At 44.4% G+C, this 21,646-nt stretch overlaps 1 long non-coding RNA gene across 1 annotated transcript in view; it reads left to right on the top strand.

The window, feature by feature from the left end:
* LOC112546167 (uncharacterized) overlaps nucleotides 1–21,646 on the top strand; it is a 67,270-nt gene that overhangs the window by 6,943 nt on the left and 38,681 nt on the right. The gene's annotated exons all lie outside the window — the stretch shown is intronic.

The raw sequence follows: 21,646 nt of genomic DNA, 5'->3' as shown, positions 1-21,646 counted from the left end.
TTGAATTTCCCGCACTTCATTTGCATAATGGCAGCCAGCGTGTTCTTTCTAAAAAGGGCTTTTTGAAAGTGAAACCGCCATCTAGACACGGTTCTTTTGAGAAAAAAAAACGTTTTTGAAAGAACCGTAATGCCTGAAAAAATGAGGTTTACAGGTTATTTTGAAAAAGGTTTTTTTTTTTTCCCAACACAACTGCATCTGGACGGCGGTTTTACTTTCCAAAATCGCCTTTTTGAAAGCACACGCAGCCGCCATTATGAAAATAAAGTGCGGGAAATTCAAATCCCGGCTTCATTTGCAATTTCAATCTGTCTAATTTACATCCCTCTTTCAAAAGAGGGATGTAGTCTAGACATGCCTTAAGATATAACTCCTACCATTCACCATACAATTTAATAGAAGTCTTAAAACTAAATGGCACAGTGATTGCCCTTAAAAGAACAAGTGTTTCCTGTACCCCAGTGTTAGTGACACATCATGGGTTGTGTGAATTCTAGGGTTAGGGAATGCTGTGGTGTAATCAATGCTGCAGTATGGTGAAGGTTTATTTTTAAGGGGGAACCACTCTCTCTGTGCTGCAAAGTACCTCCTATGCACAGCAAATATAGGATCTGACAGCCTATGCATACACTAACTTTGTTATTCATCAGGAACCTAATGTAACTTGGGAGTAGATTATGAATTAAAATGGAAGCTAGTGTGTATGTTGTGGGGCTGTCTCCATAAAGTGTCTGACAAACTTTGCCCTTAGAAGCTGACAGGACATTGATCTACTGAAAGATAATCCATACGGACTACACTTGGCAGAGTGTTAAAATGATATGGGCTTGTAAAGTTCATTGAGTACTCCACTAACATGCCAATCTCTAGAGCTTCTAGTCAGAGAAACAACATCTTCCATTCACTTGTGTGAACGGGAGAGACCTGTGAGCTAGTACTGTGCAATGTATTGGGAACTGCATGGGTTATTTTTTTTAAATAATATCCTATAGGTGCTATTATGTAAATATGGTGCCTGTACATGTTATTAAAATGGTCAAAACCTACTGTTACAAATCAATGGGCTTAAATTGCTGCAAAGGAGGTTTAAGTTGGACACTAGGAAAAACTTCCTAGCTGTCAGGGTGGTTAAATACTGGGATAAATTGTCTAGGGAGACTGTGGAATCTCCAACATTGGGAGATATTTAACGTCCTGTGACAGGGCCCGCTTCTGTGATGCCCTCTTCTGGCCCAAAGAGGCACTGCTCACCTGGTCATAAAGCGGAGTGCCATGATGCTTTAGCTCTCTGGCGCTCCTGCCCTCTGCAGGCCCTGCAGGGGTAGAGCAGCTTCCAGCCCCTACCGGTTAACCATAACCGGGAAGCCTCACTCGTTAAGGGAGAACAAAATACAGGACTATGTAGCACTTTAAAGACTAACAAGATGGTTTATTAGATGATGAGCTTTCGTGGGTCTGGCCCACGAAAGCTCATCATCTAATAAACCATCTTGTTAGTCTTTAAAGTGCTACATAGTCCTGTATTTTGTTTCAGCTACACCAGACTAACACGGCTACATCTCTATCACTATTCGTTAAGGGAGAGGCTTACCAATTAACTAGCCCCAAACTGAGCAAGGCCTCCTCTGAACTCCCCTCTCTACACATGGCATCTGCTGCTGATGTAATAGGGCAGGGCCAACTGCATGCACAGGCTCCTATGAACGCTCCTCGCCCCTCTTACTTGTGTGGGTCTGCATGTCCCAATAACCTGAGAATGTGCAGTATTCAAAAATTATCACAGAGCAGTAAAAATCTGCAGCTATTAGCACCTTGGATTTGGTTGAGAATCCACGAGAAAATTAACAGGATCCTGTGTTAAGGTTATCCCGTTAGGGTTGCCAATGTGCAGAACTCCACAGCTTTCTTCTTCCTCCCTGCCCACAGCATATTTCTAGGCAAAAACTGACACCCCAGTCATACCTTGGACAAATGATTTTGTCCTCTGCATATTACATGGACCACTTCTAACCAAAACAAACGAGGTCTGGAAATAGAACACATTTTCCCAGACTCACACTGACTTCACTGGTTCCAAAGACAGCTGAGTGATTATTCAATTCCAACAGGCCGAATTGAACCTGGGACCGCTGAAGCCTCTGCTGCATGAGCTAAAAGCCACCTGGCTGTCACCTAAGGCTGTATAGCAGACTCATTTTTCTCTCTGTAAGTGGTCTTGGTGCCGCCAAATGGGACAGTGCTCCACATCCAGAAGGTGTGTGGGTTACAATTACAGTGTAGCAAGCTTAAAGCCTTTATTACTTTAAGAAAAACAGGAGTGACCCTAGCAAACATCTGTGTCTTTCCAGTAAAAATACTCTTTAAAGCTATTCATTAGTATTTGTATATCCCAGTCACCATTTTGGTCTCCACATGGTAGTGAGGAGACACAGAAGGGGGAGGCCAATGTGCCGGGAAACAGACCAAAATTAGCAGCTACATGCAAATAACTGGGACTTCTCATAACTTTCGCATTGGTTCTTAACGCAGAAATCCCTCCCATTACTGTAATAATAAACTATAAGTTGGAATCAGAAACTTACCAGGTTCAGGGACAGCTTCTGTCTCCTCCATGTTTGCTGCAGGTTCAGCAGCGGGGTGTTCTCAGGATGGGTGGCATCAGACCGCTCCTTCAGGTATGGACCCAGAATTTGTCCTTGATCCAGTTCCACAGCCAGGTCTGGAACAGGTTTCAGCAACAAAGTCACTTCATGATCCCCTTGCAGAGAGGGCGGCTGACTCCCATCAATCCCCATACTGAGCTCTGGAGCCAGCAGGGCACCATATCTGCAGACCTGATCATCATGCAGCATGACAGAGTTTGACCAGCTGCATGCAGTGCCCCAAACCAGGTCAAACTCCTCATAAAATAGACATGAAATCAATGGGATGCTTGAGGGGCACTTCCACTCTATGTTCTTTTGGTACTTGTTCTTCAGCCTCTTAATCCATTCCCTGCAATAGTCATTGGTCTGGAAAATGTGCTAAGTTGCCAACTTTTTAGCTATCACTGATATGTATGGTCCTTCCTGGTACTTTTGCCAACATACTCAGTTTTACTGGCTGTGCACTAAGAAAGTGGCCAAAATTTGGATGTGCTCCCATGACCATGAAACAAAAGGCTTGTTCTGTTCAGTCTCCATTGCAAACACAGAGAACTCTCTGATGGTGTGTTTGTAGCTGGGTCATCAGAAGACAGTGGAAGGATTAATGCGGACTCAGTAATGTACTGCTGTATGTTGAGGGGGTGTATTTTCAGTTGAGTCAAGTGGCGATTGTTGGGATAGAGAGGACAAAGGAAATTGTCCCAGGGTATTGTGGGATACTTTTGGTGGACTCCCAGGACATGAGTCAATTGGGGCTGCATGTACACTGCGAAGCAATAGGGCTTGAACCTTGGGTAATGGTCTCAGATCCTCCACCACTGTAGGTTCCTAGATCTCTACATCTGACTCCAAGTCTGAGAGATTTTTCTGTAGACAAAGGTTTGAGCTCAAGCCAGAGTTGGAACCTGGGCTTACATTACAGTGTAGACATACTCTAAATCTCTGATCAGATTAATTAGCTCAACATGAATTTTAAAAAGTTTTTGGATGACCACTTATTTATTCTCTGGTGCTCTAACTGGGCGTTCTAGTGGAAGGAAAAGCATTTTGTATGACTAGCAATGACCTTTGTCGAGAGTTGAAATCTTGGCCGCAAACACTTCCAATACTTCAGTTCAGATTGAGCTCTGAACTTTGCAGTGAGAGATGCAATGTCCTCTAAGATCTGATAAGCAGGGCAGTAAATGGGAACCTAAAATAACTCAGACGTTTATGAAGAAAGTTATCTGTTTAGACATATACAGCATGCTCCCATCCCAGGGCTAAAAGCTCGTCCAAAGGTAAGTGATCAGAAAATGTTTCCAACTATATTGATGCTTGAAAACAAATAGATAAGTCTGATAACATGGTAAGTGAAATTCTATTAGCTTGTTGTGCAAAATATTACTCCCAAAGGTTGGTCACAGAACTAGCAAAAGCATTTATTAATGTCTTGATATTATGTGTATTACCGTAATACTGACAGTCCCCAACAAGATCAAAGCCTGATTGTGTTTGATATTGTACAAACACCTGGTGAAAAACAGTCCCAAAGAGCTGAGGTTCAGTTATTCCAAGACCCTTAAAACCTTTGAGGATCTGGGCCTTGTAGTCTAAATCAGCGTGGGCTGTGGGCTTGATTTGGGAAAGGCACTAGCGGGCCCATACTGATTTGTTTACCTAAAAGGTGCTTGTCATGGAACTTCACAGTTCCCATTGGCTCCAGTTCACCATTTCTAGCCAAGGGCAGGTGCTGGAAGCAGCAGGAGCCACAAGGCTCCATGGCTACTGACCCTTTAGGCCAGTGTTTCTTAAACTTTTTAAGACCAAGGAACACCAAACAATAATTTTTTATATGAGGAACACCAAGGACTTTTGGTTGAGAAAAAAAGAATCGGGGGTAAAAAGAATTGGAGGGAAAGTTATTGAGCAAAAAAAAAGTCACCTGCTCCTTTATGGCTGGCCATTTTGAATTCTGTTCTTCTCTGCAGCACATCTCTGACTGCCTCACATTACACCGGTGTGCTGCGAAACACAGTTTAAGAAACACTGCTTTAGGTAAACAAAGCAGTACAGGCACCCTCACAGCCCACTTTGAGAAGCACTGTTCTAAACAGATAAGACAAGCAAAGGGTGGAAGGATTGAGGCATGCCCAAGAACACTCCACCTAGAGGGATCCTAGCTAGACCTGGAACGCAGGTCTCCTGACTCGTAGTTCAGTGTACTATCTGGACTAGGAGAGTACTAAGCCTCCCACCGGGCTTGTTTTGTACCATGCTGAGCACTCTGTCGGTGCTACAGGACAGAGAGCTGACAAGGTCCTTACACCAAAGAGCTTACATCTAAATAAGCATAAATGATATGTGAACTGTGCTTGGCTTCAGATGAACTGGGAAAGAACTGGGCTCCTTGTTTCAACCTTTGTAACTTTAAATAATTATCCACACAAATGAAAGAAACAACAAACCAAAACAGGACTAAGGGAATTGAGTCGATACAATCTCGTCAATCTATAGGAATAGCCCTAATGAGTTCACCCTGCAATCTGATATGCTGAAAGAGAGTCTCCTTCAGCCCTTTAAACAAAGACTCATTAATAATTTCATGAGAATTTAATAAAAACAGTAAAGGCTTTATTATTAGATTGCTCTCACTCCAGTTCCTTACTTTTTTTATTCTATTCATTTTTTCCCTATTAATTCCATTCTGTTTTTTACCTTTGGGATCTTACCAAATTGTCTGATTTGGATTAAACATGACAAAATGGGATTCAAGTCTTGGTATGGCCAAAATATTACTGTCCAATGAAACAACAGATTAGTTTAGATAACAAGCTCTTCAGCAATTGCTACGGCCTCAGAAGCAATGGCTGCCCAGGGAGACTGTGGAGGGATTAGACTTCACTATCTCAAAAAGCAGGAGAAAGTACATAAAAATCAAGGGACTGAGTTCTTGACTTTTAGTGGCATGGACAGGGCCAGCCCACAACATTTTGGTACCTGAGGCGGGGAGTTCAAATGACGCCCCCATGCCCCCTCGCTTGGGCCAAAACTTAGAAAGGTCTCAATTCTGCCTTCTTCCTGTTCTACTCCTCTCATGGTACTGCTCTGCTACCTACATATGCACCAGCAGCAGACACAATTTTCTATACTCTGTGTCCTAGTGACACCCCCCACACAGTCTAGCACCTGAGGCGGCCGCCTCAGTTTGCCTCATAGTAGGGCCAGCCCTGGGCATGGAGCACATTCACTGCACTTGGAACTGTGGGTAAGATACACATTAGAAGATTTAAAAAAAAATCTTTTAGAAGAGATAGAAAACCTCATGCTTCAGGCCAGGTGCACACTAAAAGAGGACATTGAAGCAAGATACGGAATTCCAGCTACGTTAATTACATAACTGGAGTTGATGTACCTTGTTTCGTGTTTCCCCGCCATTCCCACAGAGGGAGGCCGATGAGAGCAATTGCTCCCATCAGCTTTCCTTACTCCACACACAAGCAGAAGTACCGGCAGCCAGCGGGGGTGCCCTCTGAGTTCGATGTAGCAGGTCTTAACTAGACTCACTAATTCAAACTCCAGAAGATCGATGACGGTAGCATCGATCTTTGGCGGAGTGAGGACGTGGCCCCAAAGTATAAATCTGTCTCTAATTCAGTGGTCAGGAGAAAACATCTTCTTCCAGGAAACTTATTCCATAATAATACACTACTGCCATTGCAAATTCCTGGCATCTTCCTCTAATGCATTTGATACTGGTTACTGCCAGAGACAGGATATGGAACTAACAGGCTTCATCCATTATGACCATTCTTCTGTTCCTCTGCACTATAGAAGCATCATTAATGATTGAAATGGGAGTGCTAGGAGTCAGCCTCCCATTCCTTTTTCCATTATGTTCCATGTTTCTTTTGAGGCCACCTCGGCTTGGTACAAATACTCAGGAAAACAGTCACAGCTCCTTCTCCATGGTGTAACATGTTTGTCCACCTACTTGTCAGGTTCCTATTTGCAGTGGGCTGTATTAGCTGCTCAGCTGTACTTTGGCCCAAGATCATTTCACCTGAATGTATGAACTTACCCTCCTATTCACCAGAGTAAATATTTTATTTTCAGCAAGGAACACACACAGCTTTGTTAAATAAGCTAATATGATGTATTGACTTTATTTGTAGTCAGCCTTTTCAGCAAATTCACACTATTCAGTGACTCCCCTTGGCAAACTCTGTTTCATAGGACTGATGACCTGCTTACAAGCCAGGGAACAACTCTGATGAGGCTAGAGGATGAGAGAGCTGCTTGGTGGGGACTGGGACAGTTTATGCTTCATCTTGGCCTGCATTGACCACTTGCTGTACCTGGCGTGGCAAAGTTCTGGCCATACCTCATGGGTCTCACACTGTTGGTGGATAATATTAGTCTCAGAGACTCACTCTAGTCCTATACACAGCCCCTTTCTCTTTACAGGAGGCAGGGTCCATAGCTTAGGGTACGTCTAGACTACATGCCTCTGTCGCCAGAGGCATGTAGATTAGGCTACCAGGCATAGGAAAATGAAGCGGCGATTTAAATAATCGCCGCTTCATTTAAATTTACATGGCTGCCGCGCTGAGCCGACAAACAGCTGATCAGCTGTTTGTCGGCTCAGCATGGTAGTCTGGACACACGGGTGTCGACATCAAAGGCATTTGTCGACCACCCAGGTATACATCATCCCAGGAGGTATACCTGGGTGGTCGACAAATGCCTTTGATGTCGACACCCGCGCGTCCAGACTACAGCGCTGAGCCAACAAACAGCTGATCAGCTGTTTGTCGGCTCAGCGCAGCAGCCATGTAAATTTAAATGAAGCGGCGATTATTTAAATAGCCACTTCATTTTCCTATGCCTGGTAGCCTAATCTACATGCCTCTGGCGACAGAGGCATGTAGTCTAGACATACCCTTAGTGAGCCATACTCATCACAATCTAGGTCAAGGTTTTTGGGGTGAAACCCCCTTGATAGTCCTGGTCTCCCTCCCAGAGTGGGGGAAGTTTTAGGGGGAACCTGGGCTCATCCACTACTCCGGGAAGCAGCAGTCAAGTTTGTTTTTCCTTCTGATTTGGCAGCTTTTTCTCTTGACCTTTACCCCCAAACAACCCCTCCAAAATGTGTGTCTCTGTTAACCAGCTCTCAGCTCACACACAGCTTCTTCTTGCTCTTCCCTTTCTCCTTCTGGTCCATCACTCTTTGTCTTCCCTCTCTCCTTACCTAGGGGAGGCCTTTTAAAACAACTGTAAATGGCTGCAGGTGTTGAGTGACTTGAATGAGGGAACTATCTAGCCCAGGTGTTTTCCTGCCTTCTTTTTATTGCAGCAGGCTCTAGTAGTTTACTCTGGGAAGAGAAAACCCCCTTATCCAGTGCCCTGTATACCTGCCTTCCATCAGAGTGTGGCAGGCTGTTGGCTTAGGTCTGTCAAACTGACTAGGCGAGGATGCTCCTTCATGGGGAGGGAGATATAAATGTAAGTGGGGAGATGACACATGCTGCAGACTTTAACTTGGTCTCCACCATCCCTCAGCCCAGTTGGGCACTTCAGAGGATGCAGAGACCAGACTGGCTACTTGACCTTCCTGGTAGGATACGTCTGTTTCCCCTGGGCAGCCTCAGATGGTGCTAGAACTTTCTGCCACTTTGTGCCTTTATTAGGTGCACTGGGTCTCCTGATATGCTGGAGGCTCAGCAGATCCCCTTTTGCAGGGTCTGGAAGGGTAGCAAACAGCAAAATTGACAAACAGCTTTGTGGGTTTTTCACCTTGGCATCCTAGAAGTCTAGCTGTGGGCTATCGAGCGTGTTTGTGTCTGATGCAGATTTCCAGAGTGGATTTCAGGTTACCTCTAGCTGGGAGTCTATACAGGCGCTAGAACAGGCATTGGCTTGGCATGTTGAGTATGGCTGCCTTAAGCTCCCTCTTCATAATACCCTTCCTCATGTGAGCAGGGTGCATGCACTCTGGTGTCCCACCTCAGCCCCCTCCCATGGCAGTTACCCGGGGCACAGGCCTATACCAGTCTGGTTTGGTAGCACAACAGCTATTGGAATCTGCATTGGGCCTCCCATGCCTGGCAGCGATTATGGGGACATTTCCCAAACACGGATACCTAGTGGTATCCGTGGCTAATAAGATACCTGAAAAAAGTTGCAGCCTCTGCATTTACCCTATATTGTTGCATCATTTTCTCATTATATCCTTGTCCCACGTTATTCAGAAAATGCTATTCAATTCTTTGTTAGCTGAGGCTCCACTTTCAATAACCTCAACATCATTTATTTTGTGATAGTGTCGCCAAGGCCTGAGACACCCCGGTTGTATTGGGTCCTGTACAGACACAGAACATGTGCTGACCCTTCTTCATAGCTTTTGCCTCTCTAAAGCTGTGAGTCTCCCCTCCTAGGCTATTTCTCACTGGAGATCTTAGGATGGCTACCACAAAGCTTTGGTTTTGATGCTGCTTCCAGGCCTCTGCTTTGGCATCAAGTTTCTCAACAGAGATAGAGCAGGATTGACTCATACCTGGCCCAAAAGCAAGACTGAGGAATATTATACAACACACTAGACATACAGCACCTTGAGAAGGTAGAAGTATGGGTGATGATTTGTCCTGGCCTCGCTCACTGCCCACAATGCCTTTCCCTACCAGCTGTTGCCATGTGCCCGCAACATGTGAGCACTGCTTGTGCCTACAGAGTGGGAGATCCCAGGACTTGCATTGTGGATCCTAAATTGCCTCCCTTTTTAAAGCTGATTAGGAGGCATACCTGGGTGGTTGACAAATGCCTTTGATGTCGACAGCCGCGCGTCCAGACTACCGCGCTGAGCCGACAAACAGCTGATCAGCTGTTTGTCGGCTCAGCGCAGCAGCCATGTAAATTTAAATCGCCGCTTCATTTTCCTATGTCTGGTAGCCTAATCTACATGCCTCTGGCGACAGAGGCATGTAGTCTAGCGTACCCTTAGTATTCAGAGCAGGAGTCAGGCTGGGTGAGATTCCAGGAGGTCGGAGATGGTAGCAACAGCATATCCTGGGCCACATCCCTGCACCACATGCTCTGGGTAACTCTGAGGGTGAAGGAGGGGGGTGCGCCAAACTCTGGGTGGAGCAAAAGGCTGGCTACCTCCTGCCCCACCTCTTCTGCCTGAGGCCCCACCTCTTTGGGATCACAAAGTTGCTGCCCCCCAACACAGATACACACTTTGTCTAGGGGCCTGCAGAAGCTGTCAGTTCCCCTATTGGCATCCTGGCTCCCCTATTGGCAGGCAAATTCAGCCCCCCAAGACCCATTTAGTCTCTACTTTGCCAAGAAGGGCCTAAATTTAACAGGGATCCCGATGAATGGGGACTGGATTAAAGTCCATTAAACAATTTTCACACACACCACTGAACATCCACAAATTGTTCCACGTTCTGGCGGCTGTTTGGATTCCCGTTGATGACCTAAAGAGTCTTTTTCATATAACCTACCTCCTGCATCAATCAATCCCCCACCCCACCACAATTTTACTTGGTTCATAATAGTTTATGATGCAGAAAATAGCACCTGTTGGGTGAACAGGATCGAAATATACTTTCATTATATCAATAGATTTCATATAATGACTCTTACACTATCAATGTTTAACCTAAATGACTTACAATGACTTTAAAAGGGAACAGCCAGGTACGTAACTCTTGGGGACAAGAGAAAGCATTTGGAGTAAAATAGAGTAAAAGTCACACCAGGAGACAAACAGAAGTGCAGTTAGTGATTTACACACAGACACTGAGGCCAACATCTCTCTTCCTACCCTCAGCATCCATGTCCATAACATTGCAAAGCATTCTCTGTCACCTAACATACTAAGGACAGCCTGACAGAGAAATCTGAGCAGCATGTGCGGTTGACCCAGCATAATGGAGAAGTTGACCAAGTCTTTAAAAAAAAAGTATCATCCAACAACCAGCCATTATAGTGCACCAGGAAATTTAAAAAAATTATACACGGTGCATATTGAGCTACATATTATGCTTTCCAACTCATGTCAACCAGTCTCAAAGTGCAGCACTAGTTAATAGGCATCAGCAGATTGCAAAATGTCTGTCCCATGTTTCTATGGGTTAGTAAGGTAATTGCTATGATTGGGATAGGTAAAGAGCCTTTATTGTATATTAACTATATTGCACCTGAATTCAGTGCTTCAAGTCATAGTGCTTAACATAGTCTTGTATTGGTTTCACACCAAAGTACCCAGAACATGTTGAGCCAAACATTATTTTCAGTGCTACCTATATGACCTCGCTTGTGTCTATAGGATTGCTTCAGTGTGACTGAGCAGAATCTGGACTCATTGACAATAAATGCCAGAAGAAACCAATGATTTTAAGATCATGGAAATTTTATTACTGATGCAAACTCCATTTCTGGTAAATGCTCCAAAGAAGATGTTTACACCATAGCACTTCATTTCTATCCACAATGGTTGCAGCATCAGAAAGCCAGAAAAGTATCGATTAAGTCATTGTTCCTTTTTCTACAACTAGAGTCCCATTTTGACACCAGTGTTGCACCGCTACCAAGTAGTAACTGATGCTTAGGGCCTGGCAGGTTAGCCAGTGAAGAAGAAATCAGTGATGTGGAGAATAATCTAAGTGTTTTATTCACATGTATATGCCGGTCCTTGGACAAAGGGACTTAAACAATATGCAGGGCAATTCCATTTAGTGGGAATCTCAATGCAACAATCATGCCCAGTTCCTGAGAATTAACTCTGCCTCAAGAATAGACTCTCATCAGAGCCCAAAGACAGACAGCAAACTCTTTTTCTGAGTGTATAGCCCCCTTTCCAGAAATTGCTTCCTCACAGAACTTGCAAAGACTAATAGCAAGACTACATCTCATCCTAAAACTGAACATTAGCTCATACACTTAAAAATAAATAATAATAATATAATAATAATAAATAATAATAAACCTTGGAAGACTATATGTAACATCGCCACCTGGTGATGACTTCCATAGCAATATTTTCTTAAGACAGTTCCATTTGACACCAAAGAGATAATTGGCCTGTGGTATCAACTTCAGCACTATACATGCAGCTCTCTGTGTGGCAACTATGAAAAATGCTGTGGGTCTTTGAACTGTCAGCTAGAATGAATTGAGATGGAACTCATACACACCCACAAACACACCCGGTAAACACATGCATGCACTTACCTGATTCGCGTACATGTTTATGAGTTTTACTTGTATGAAATTTGGCCCTTGATGATCTCAATTATTTTCTGCCATTGTCTTTTGCTATTTTGTTGGGGGATGAAGGGTGTTATGGTACAACATGCAAGCAGAAGAGGGAAGAGACAAGCATTTCAATTAATCATGCCTCTCCAAAGGCACACAAAATATTCCTACAGCACAACAGGCATTTTCGTTGGTGCTAATGTGGCATATGCTCTATACTGATGCCAGATTCCATTCAGTAAACCAGAATCCTAATATTCAGATAGCGTGAGTACACTTAACCCCTCCTCCCAGATTTGGGTCTATAATCATGTTAAACACATGCACAAATTGGACCCAAGAGGTCTAAATACCGTCAAACAGACTTTTTCCATGGAAAGTCACCACATGCCACTACAGTTATAATCTTCCTGCTGATTTGTCAAAGTTTTTAACGACGTTTTCAATATATTGCAGCCCTCGGTCTCAAGACTCAGGCTGATGGGTGTCGGCCCAAAGACACGAAGCCCATTGTTGCCTTTTAGATCACCAGGCAAAGATGGTTTTGCTCTGATGGAACTGTGCTTAGATACAACAACATAACACACAAGATAACAACTAAAGCTAAAGATACAGCACCATCTATTGGTGGAAGTGCTGTCCACACTGACCAGTGCAGAACTCACTCTAGGCCATGAGTAGGCAATAATTTTTTGATGGAGGCCACTCCAAGAATGTGGTAAGTGGTGAAGAGCCATGATAGTAATGGAGGAGGTGCAAGGTCTGGCATGGAGGTTGGGGTAAGAGAGGAGAAGGAGGTGTGGGATCTGGGAGGGGGTTTAGGTGAAGGAGGGTGTTGTGACCTGGGGTAGGGAACTGGGCTGCAGAGTTGGGGGGGTGGGGAGCAGAGGGTTTGAGTTATGGGAGGTATGGTGCAGGAGGGGGGCCAAAGGGTTGGGAGAGGAAGGGGCTGGGATGCCAAAGGTAGGCTTTGTCACTTACTGGGGTGACTCAGCAGGGTTCCTCAGCAAGGTTCTATTTAGTCTGACTGTTGTTGGTCCCATATTTTTACCCCGTCCCTTCCCTTTGTTCCTCCCTATTATTTTTAAACAAACAAAACCACTGATATTTACCATGGAAACACACAGTGTGATTTCACAAAGCATTTCATTTGCATGCAAAGAGATTACTTAGACTGCCATCTTGTGGCCTTTGATGAATCGTTTGAAATACTTCACATTTGGGCGGGAGGGAGCGGGTAGAGGAAGTCTCAGAGGGGTAGCTGTGTTAGTCTGTAATTTTAAAAACAATGAGTAGTCCTATGGCACCTTAGGGTGCATCTACACAGCACCCTTACCTCAAAATAAGCTACACAATTTGTGAATAACATGCCCATTATTTCAAAATATATTTCAAAATAACAGGTTCATTTAAAGACATGAAATAGCTATTTCGGGATACTTCTGGCATCCTGAAACAGCGCCACTATCTAGACATAGTCTTAGAGATGAACAAAAATACATAGAATCGTCTGATGAAAGTGGGATTTACTCAAGAAAGCTCATGATTCTATTTATTTTTGTTAGTCTATAAGCTGCCACAGGATTCCTCATTTTCACATTTTGGGGGATTCGGCAGATGAACCATGAGGATTTCTCTTTGCCCTTTGTTGGCTTCCTCACACACCTGAAAAAAAGATGAACTTAGTGTTCTCTAGGTTTTAAGTTGAATTTTAATTTTCATGCTAGTGAACAAAAACTTAATGGGAGCAAAAGTTTTTTTTAATGAACTACAATTAAAATTATTCTATTTTAAATAACAATACAAATAGAAAATCAGAAATTCTCCTTCCACAAGAACCTCACTTATTGGGGAGATTTGGATGATGACAAGCACTGTAAAAAGAAATTAGCATTATTTTTGTAAATAAGAAAGCCTGCCAGGTGAGTGGGAAGGTGGGTGATGGGTTGGGATTTGTTTATAATTTAAATCAGCGCATTGTTTAAATGAAAATGGGCCAGATTTCCTTCTTAGTTACACAAGTGTGCATCAATGCCAATGAAGCCAATAGATGTACACCAACTAAATTGAAAAAAAATTGGCTTAGTGCCTGCAGTTTTCCTTTTCAACCAAGTTTACATGTAGGGCTCAGTTCTACTCTATTTCAGTGGGGGATGGAACTGGGCAGTATAATGAGGTGGATGATGTGGTAGCCATGCAGAGATTTCATGCTTTGGAATCTTGTCAAGAGTTTTTAAACCCAATTCAGCTGACTTTGGGCACATTTATTCCTTCAATATAACTTAGATAGGGCCACAATAAGGTGGGTGCATAATTGGCTGGATAACTGTAGTCAGAGAGTTGTTGTTAACGGTGCTAAATCCTGCTGGAAAGGGATAACAAGTGGAGTTCCGCAAGGGTCTGTTTTGGGACCCATACTGTTCAATATCTTCATCAATGATGTAGATATTGAGATAGAGAGTACGCTTATTAAGTTTGCAGATGATACCAAACTGGGTGGGGTTGCAACTTCTTTGGAGGATAGGGACCTTAGCAAGTTAGAGAAATGGTCAGAGGTAAATAGGATGAGGTTTAATAAAGAGAAATGCAAAGTGCTCCACTTAGGAAGGAACAATCAGTTCCATACATACAAGATGGGAAGCGACTGTCTAGGAAGGAGCATGGCGGAAAGGGATCTAGGGGTCATAGTGGACCACAAGTTGAATGTGAGTCAACAGTGTGATGCTGTTGCAAAAAAAGCAAATATGATTCTAGGTTGTATCAACAGGTGTGTTGTAAGCAAAACTCGTGAAGTCATTCTGCAGCTCTACTCTGCACTAGTTAGGCCTCAGCTGGAGTACTGTGTCCAGCTCTGGGTGCCACATTTCAAGAAAGATGTGGAGAAATTGGAAAGGGTACAGAGAAGAGCGACAAGAATGATTAAAGGTTTAGAGAACATGACCTATGAATCCAGGCTTCATGAACTGGGCTTGTTTAGTTTGGAAAAAAGAAGATTAAGGGGGGACATGATAGCGGTTTTCAAATATCTAAAAGGGTGTCACAACGAGGAAGGAGAAAATTTGTTCCTCTTGGTTACTGAGGACAGGACAAGGAGTAATGGGCTTAAAGTGCAGCAGGGGAGGTTTAGATTGGACATTAGGAAAAAAATCCTAACTGTCAGGGTGGTCAAATATTGGAATAAATTGCCAAGGGAGGTGGTGGAATCTCCCTCTCTGGAGATATTTAAGAACAGGTTAGTTAGACATCTGTCAGGGATGGTGTAGACGGAGCTTGGTCCTGCCTTGAGGGCAGGGGGCTGGACTCGATGACCTCTCGAGGTCCCTTCCAGTCCTATGATTCTATGATTCAATGGGTTGAAATGGGAAGGTGGCCACTGGCCTCGGAGACAGAAAGTGTTCTTGGAAATCAAACTAAAAGAAGGCCTCACACGTTACAGCATCTGGATCCAGAACTCCCGGGGCTGCAGAAATTAACTTCCCACAGGTTATAGAGCCAAGTCTCCTGCTGTGGCTGAGGGGTGCAGCGTAGCCAGGAGAGGGATGTACAAAGGGGTTTAAAAGCCATCTGTGCACCTCCCATCCTGGGACTACTGTGCATTATGCTGCTCCTCCAGTGTCAGTTAGTGAAGGCTGTCTTAACTTTCACTGGTCCCCAGGAGCCAGTATGGCAGCCCTGGATCAGCTAGGTATAGTAGGCCCTCAGCCACATCCTAAGTGCCAGCTATAGGGAAGAAGCAGTTAGTGTTATAGAAGCTGCTATTGCATCTGTACACCATCCACAGATCTTGTTACACAGGAGGGATCTTTCAAAGGTTACGCTGGTTTAAGGGCAGCTTTGCACTGGTGGACGGATGTACCGGACCATCTGCCACAGGCCTGACATCAAAGTGAAACATCCTATCCTAAACCCTTATGACTTATTCATTCAACTCTGCCAAGAGAGGATCAAATTTTGTCTCTCCCGCCTGGAGAGATGAGATTGATCAGAACACCCCTGTGCCTTGCTAACAGCTGGAGAGTAGTTCTGTGGGAAGTCATAGGGAGCTCATCTGGATCAATTGTCTGGCCCCCTCTTTTCTCGGAGAGTGTGGGTTGGGGGTCGTGTTTAATAGGCTCCAGATGAGTAGAGAAAGCCAGCCTCCCTGGGACTTACCAATGCTGCACACACACTGAAGCTGCAGGAGTAGCCGAATGGTTTTCATTAGACCTTCACAGGGAAATTAGGCTACAGTGGAACTGGTGCCTTGGAAGCTCTTTCAGGACTGGATGCAAAAGCAACACCTTCTGCAGTCCACCCCCTTGGACAGAGTCTTCGCTGGGACTCCTATGCGGCCATTCACCTCTCTCCAGCCTCCCTTCGTATCTTCCCCTTTGTGGAACGTTCCAAATCCAAATTATTCTCCCTTGTGGTTTCTTCCCCACCCCCCTCTCATTTGTGATGAGCATCACAAAAGGAACCGTCTCTCCCCCTGTGCCCCCTCCCCCGGTCTGGCAGGTTTGTGTTATTATTAAGACACTTGAGATTATAGTTGTCTGAGAATCGAAGAATGACAGCAAAGGACCAGATGCTTTAGACTGATAAATTACAAGGGCATTATGCAGAGCCAGCTGTACCATATAAAAGCCTAGTTTTTATACCACACCATGATTTTCCATGTGGCATCGTATGGTTCCCGCATCTGGGCATCGCCATCAATGTCTCTCGTATATTTTGCTGAGCACTGTCATTATGATAATGAAGAAATTGCAGCAGACGTTAATTGCAGTTCCCACCAGCTATCACAAGAACCAGCAGGCATCGAAACAAACTGGTTAGGTCTGTGTGATCTCACAATTGGTTTCTTCCCTTCCTCTTTTGTCAAAGGCAAGAAAGAGGAGGACAAGGGTATGTCTACACTACAGAGTTTTTTAAGAAAAATGGCTATTTTCCCGAAAAAAACCTTCAATTACGTCCACACTGCAATCACATTCTTTCGAAAGAAAAATCAAAAGAACAGAGGGTTTTTTCCAATATTGGTAAACTTCTTTCTATGAGGAAGAAGCCTTTTTCTGAAAGAGCTCTTTCGAAAAAAGGCATGTCTGAATGGGGAAGAGGGAATTCTTTTGCAAGAAGAGGAAAGAGGAAAAAGCACAGGTGCCCTGGTGGCCACTCCATCCACAGCAATCACAGCTGAAATGCGAGATAGCGTCCATTCAGTGTGGATGCTCTCTTTCGAAAAAGAAGATCTCTTTCTCAATGTGCTTTGGCAGCGTGGACGCTCTCTTTCATAAGAAGTTTTTTCGGAAGATTTGTTCCAGAAAAGCTTCTTCCGAAAGAGGCCTGCAGTCTAGACATAGCCCTAGATGGCTCAAGGCATTGGTAATGGGATACAGAGACTTTCACTTCCAGATTGCCCGTGTCCGGCCCTAGTTAGTAGGAAGTTGTTTCCTATATGAGGGCTCTTTGGTGGTGTATCTGAGATGAGCTTGGTTGGTCTCATGCCGTCTCCCAATAAACAGGTGTCTGCTTGGTGTAAATTCACCACCCACAATTGTCTTTTTCATTGGCCACTTAAGGAGAGAGAGGTCAAGGCTGGAAGCTTGCAGGCAGAACTCCCCTCTGGCTCAAGGTAGAGGCACCTTAGTGACTCCATTTAGTAATGCTGGTCTGTGGTATACATGCATGGTTCTGTGAATATTCTCCGAGGCTGTCAATTCAGTACAGGCTACAGCACTGCAGGGTCTGTGGTAAGGCTGGGATGGTAGGGATCTGTCCAGTCATTCTGTCCATCTCACATCTATGAATGTGAAGTCCCTGCTTGTGGGCTACTGACACAGATGTCATCAATCTGGCAGATCCAGAGGCTTTACCCTGCACAAAGAGCTCTGCAGGATCACAGCAGCTCCTACGCCCCCTCCTACTCGTGGCTGTTAACACATGGTCAGAAAGAAGAAATCCAAGCCAAGGGACCTCTGAACTCCTGTGAACTCCAGGTAGTGTAGGGCCTCCTGCAGTCAATGGTGCAGGTTTGAACAGATTGGCAGTGTAAACTGAGGAGACTAGTGTTTCCAGGTGTCCGGTACTGAACTGGACAATTCGGTATTTTCGCCGCCTGTCCTGTAAAAAAATTCAGAAAATACCAGAAACCTAAAATGTCTGGTGCTTCCTGATTTATTCCTGGCCAGGAGGCGAAAATCCCGGGCTGTCCAGGTCAATACGGAAGCAGCCTGGCAACCCTAGTGCTTACCCTTACCAGATTCCACCAGGGAGCTGTCCGGCCCGGTGCAGGGAGGCAAGATGGCGGGTGGCCGTCGGCAGCCTGTTAGGGCCAAAAAGCCTCTCACACATTTCTTAAAGGGACCACGCAGTTTTTGTTTTTTGCTTAACAACTCTCGGGGTCCTTTTTTTTTTTTTTTGTTCGGTATTTTTTCTGAAACAATCTGGCAACCCTAGAGGAGACTGGTCCTAGAAGAGAAACTGAGGATCTGCAGGGACAAGGGAGTGAAAGCTTAGCACCCCTAAAACGTTAGCCACAGCTCAGGTCCTGGCTCATGCAAATCTGCATTCTGAAGTGTACTTACTGCATGGGGGTGTTTGCTGGCGAATGCACTGCTGGGGTGAGATGAGGGGCTGCTCGTTGCTATGGGTCTTGGAGGCTGCGCCTTTCCTGTTGCTGGCTCCACTCACTTCCCTCCTGCTTCTCTGGAGACCACAACTTAAGTTTTCTGATTGTTTTAAATTGCTGGCGATGGGCTGTCAACACTGTGCCCTTATTTGTCAGCATCCAATTCCTGACAGACATTCATAGAAGCATAGAACACTAGAACTGGAAGGGACCTTGAGAGGTCATTGAGTCCAGTCCCCTGCCCTCACGGCAGGGCCAAGCACCATCTAGACCATCCCTGACAGATGTTTCTCTAATCTGCTCTTAAATATCTCAGGAGATGGAGATTTCACAACCTCCCTAGGCAATTTATTCCAGTGTTTAACCACACTAACAGGTAGGAAGTTTTTCCTAAAATCCAACCTGAACCTTCCTTGCTGCATTTTAAGCCCATTGCTTCTTGTCCTATCCTCAGAGGCCAAGGAGAACAATTTTTCTCCCTCTTCCTTGTAACACCCTTTGGGTATGTCTAGACTACAGGGTTTTGTCGACAGAACTTTTGTCGACAGATACTGTCGACAAAGCTTCTGCCGACAAAGAGTGTCTAGACTACATCCAGTTCTGTCGACAAAGCAAGCCGCTTTGTCGACATAACAGTGTGGATGCAAAAGACAGTGTAGATGCAATAATGCCTTCTATCGACAGAACTCTGTCAACAAAAGGCGTTATTCCTCGTAGAATGAGGTTTATATACGTCAACAAAACTGCTGAGTTTTGTCGACGTTATGTCGACATAACTCAAAGGCAGTATGGACACAGGTATAGTTTTGTTGACAAAAGTCCACTTTTGTCGACAAAATCCTGTAGTCTAGACACACCCTTTTAGATACCTGAAAACCGCTATCATGTCCCCTATCAGTCTTCTCCTTTCTAAACTAAACAAGCCCAGTTCTTTCAGTCTTCCCTCATAGCTCATGTTCTCTAGACCTTTAATCATTCTTGTTGCTCTTCTCTGGGCCTTCTCCAATTTCTTTCTCCACATCTTTTTTGAAATGTGGTGCCCAGAACTGGACACAATACTCCAACTGAGGCATAACCACAGAGTAGAGTGGAAGAATAACTTCTCATGTCTTGCTCACAACATCCCTGTTAATGCATCCCAGAATCATGTTTGATTTTTTGCAACAGTGTCACACTGTTGACTCATATTTAGCTTGTGGTCCACTGTGACTCCTAGGCCGTGTCCAGACTCAGGGGTTTTTTCAGGAAAAGTAGCCTTTTCCTGAAAAAACTTCCCCTGCGTCCAGACTCAAGCCGCGTTCTTTCGAAATTATTTCGAAAGAACGCGGCTTTTCTTTTGATGGCGGTAAACCTCATTTCACGAGGAAGAACGCCTTCTTTCGAAAGTTCCTCTTTCGAAAGAAGGCGTTCTTCAATGTAAAGAGGCCGTCTTCGAAAGAGAGCATCCAGACTCGCTGGGTGCTCTCTTTCGAAAAAGCGGATTTCTCTTTCGAAAGATCCGCCTGCAGTCTAGACGCGATCTTTCGAAAGAGGCTCTTTCGAAAGATGCTTTCGAAAGAACCTCTTTCGAAAGAAGCCTGCAGTCTAGACATAGCCCTAGATTCCTTTCTGCCGGACTCCTTCCTAGATAGTCACTTCCCGTTCTGTATGTGTGAAACTGATTGTTCCTTCCTAAGTGGAGTACTTTGCCTTTGTCCTTATTAAACTTCATCCTATATACCTCAGACCATTTTTCCAGTTTGTCCAGATCATTTTGAATTATGATCCTATCCTCCAAAGCACTTGCAACCCCTCCCAGCGTGGTATCATCTGCAGACTTAATAATCATACTCTCTATGCCAATATCTAAATCTTTGATGAAGATATTGAACAGAACTGGTCCCAAAATAGACTCCTGTGGAACCCCACTTGTTATGCCCTTCCAGCTTGTTTGTGAACCATTAATAACTACTCTCTGAGAACAGCTATCAGGCCAGTTATGCACCTACCTTATAGTAGCCCCCTCTAAGTTGTATTTGCCTAGTTTATTGATAAGAAGATCATGTGAGACTAAATCAAATGCCTTACTAAAGGCTAGGTACACCACATCTACCACTTCTCCCTCATCCACAAGACTTGTTATCCTATGAAAGAAAACTATCAGATTGGTTTGACATGATTTGTTCTTTACAATTCCATGCTAGCTGTTACCTGTCATCTTATTTTCTTCCAGATGTTTGCAGATGAATTCCTTAATTACTTGCTCCATTATCTTTCCTGGCACATAAGTTAAATTGACTAGTCTGTAGTTTCTTGGGTTTTTCTTATTTACCTTTTTGTAGATGGGCACTATATTTGCCCTTTTCCAGCCTTCTGAAATCTCTCCTGTCTTCCATGATTATTCAAAGATGATAGCTAAAGGCTCAGATACCTCCTCTATCAGCTCCTTGAGTATTCTAGGATGCATTTCATCAGGCCCTTGTGACTTGCAGACATCTAACTTTTCTAAGTAATTTTTAACTTGTTCTTTATTTTCTCTTCTAAACCTACCCCATTTCCACTAGCATTCACTATGTTAGGCATTCCTTCATCAGTGGACTTCTTGGTGAAGACCAAAACGAAGAAGTCATTAGGAAGTCATTCATAAAAACATAGAATCATAGGTCTGGAAGAGACCTCAGAAGGTCATTGAGTCCAGCCCCCTGCTCAAAGCAGGACCAACCCCAACTAAACCATCCCAGACAGGGCTTTGTCAAGCCATGACTTAAAAACCTCTGGGGATGGAGAATTTACCACCTCCCTAGGGAACCCATTCCAGTGCTTCACCACCCTTCTAGTCAAATAGTTTTTCCTAATCTCCAACCTAGACATCCCCCACTGTAACTTGAGACCAGTGCTCCTTGCTGTTGTCTGTCACCATTGAGAACAGCCTCTCTCCATCCTCTTTGGAACCTCCATTCAGATAGCTGAACGCTGCTATCAAATCCCCCTTCACTCTTCTCTTCTGCAGACTAAACACACCCAAATCCCTCAGCCTCTCCTCGTAGGTCACGTGCTTCAGCCCCCTAATTATCATCGTTGCCCTCTGCTGGACCCTCTCCAATGTGTCCTCATCCTTTCTGTAATGGGGGCTCCAGAATTGGATGCAATAGTCCAGATGTGGCCTCACCAGTGCTGA

Source organism: Pelodiscus sinensis, chromosome 18 (assembly GCF_049634645.1).
Source record: "Pelodiscus sinensis isolate JC-2024 chromosome 18, ASM4963464v1, whole genome shotgun sequence".
Taxonomy (NCBI): domain Eukaryota; kingdom Metazoa; phylum Chordata; order Testudines; family Trionychidae; genus Pelodiscus; species Pelodiscus sinensis.
Note: the sequence above shows the minus strand (reverse complement) of the source record. Positions and strands in the feature narration are given on the sequence as shown.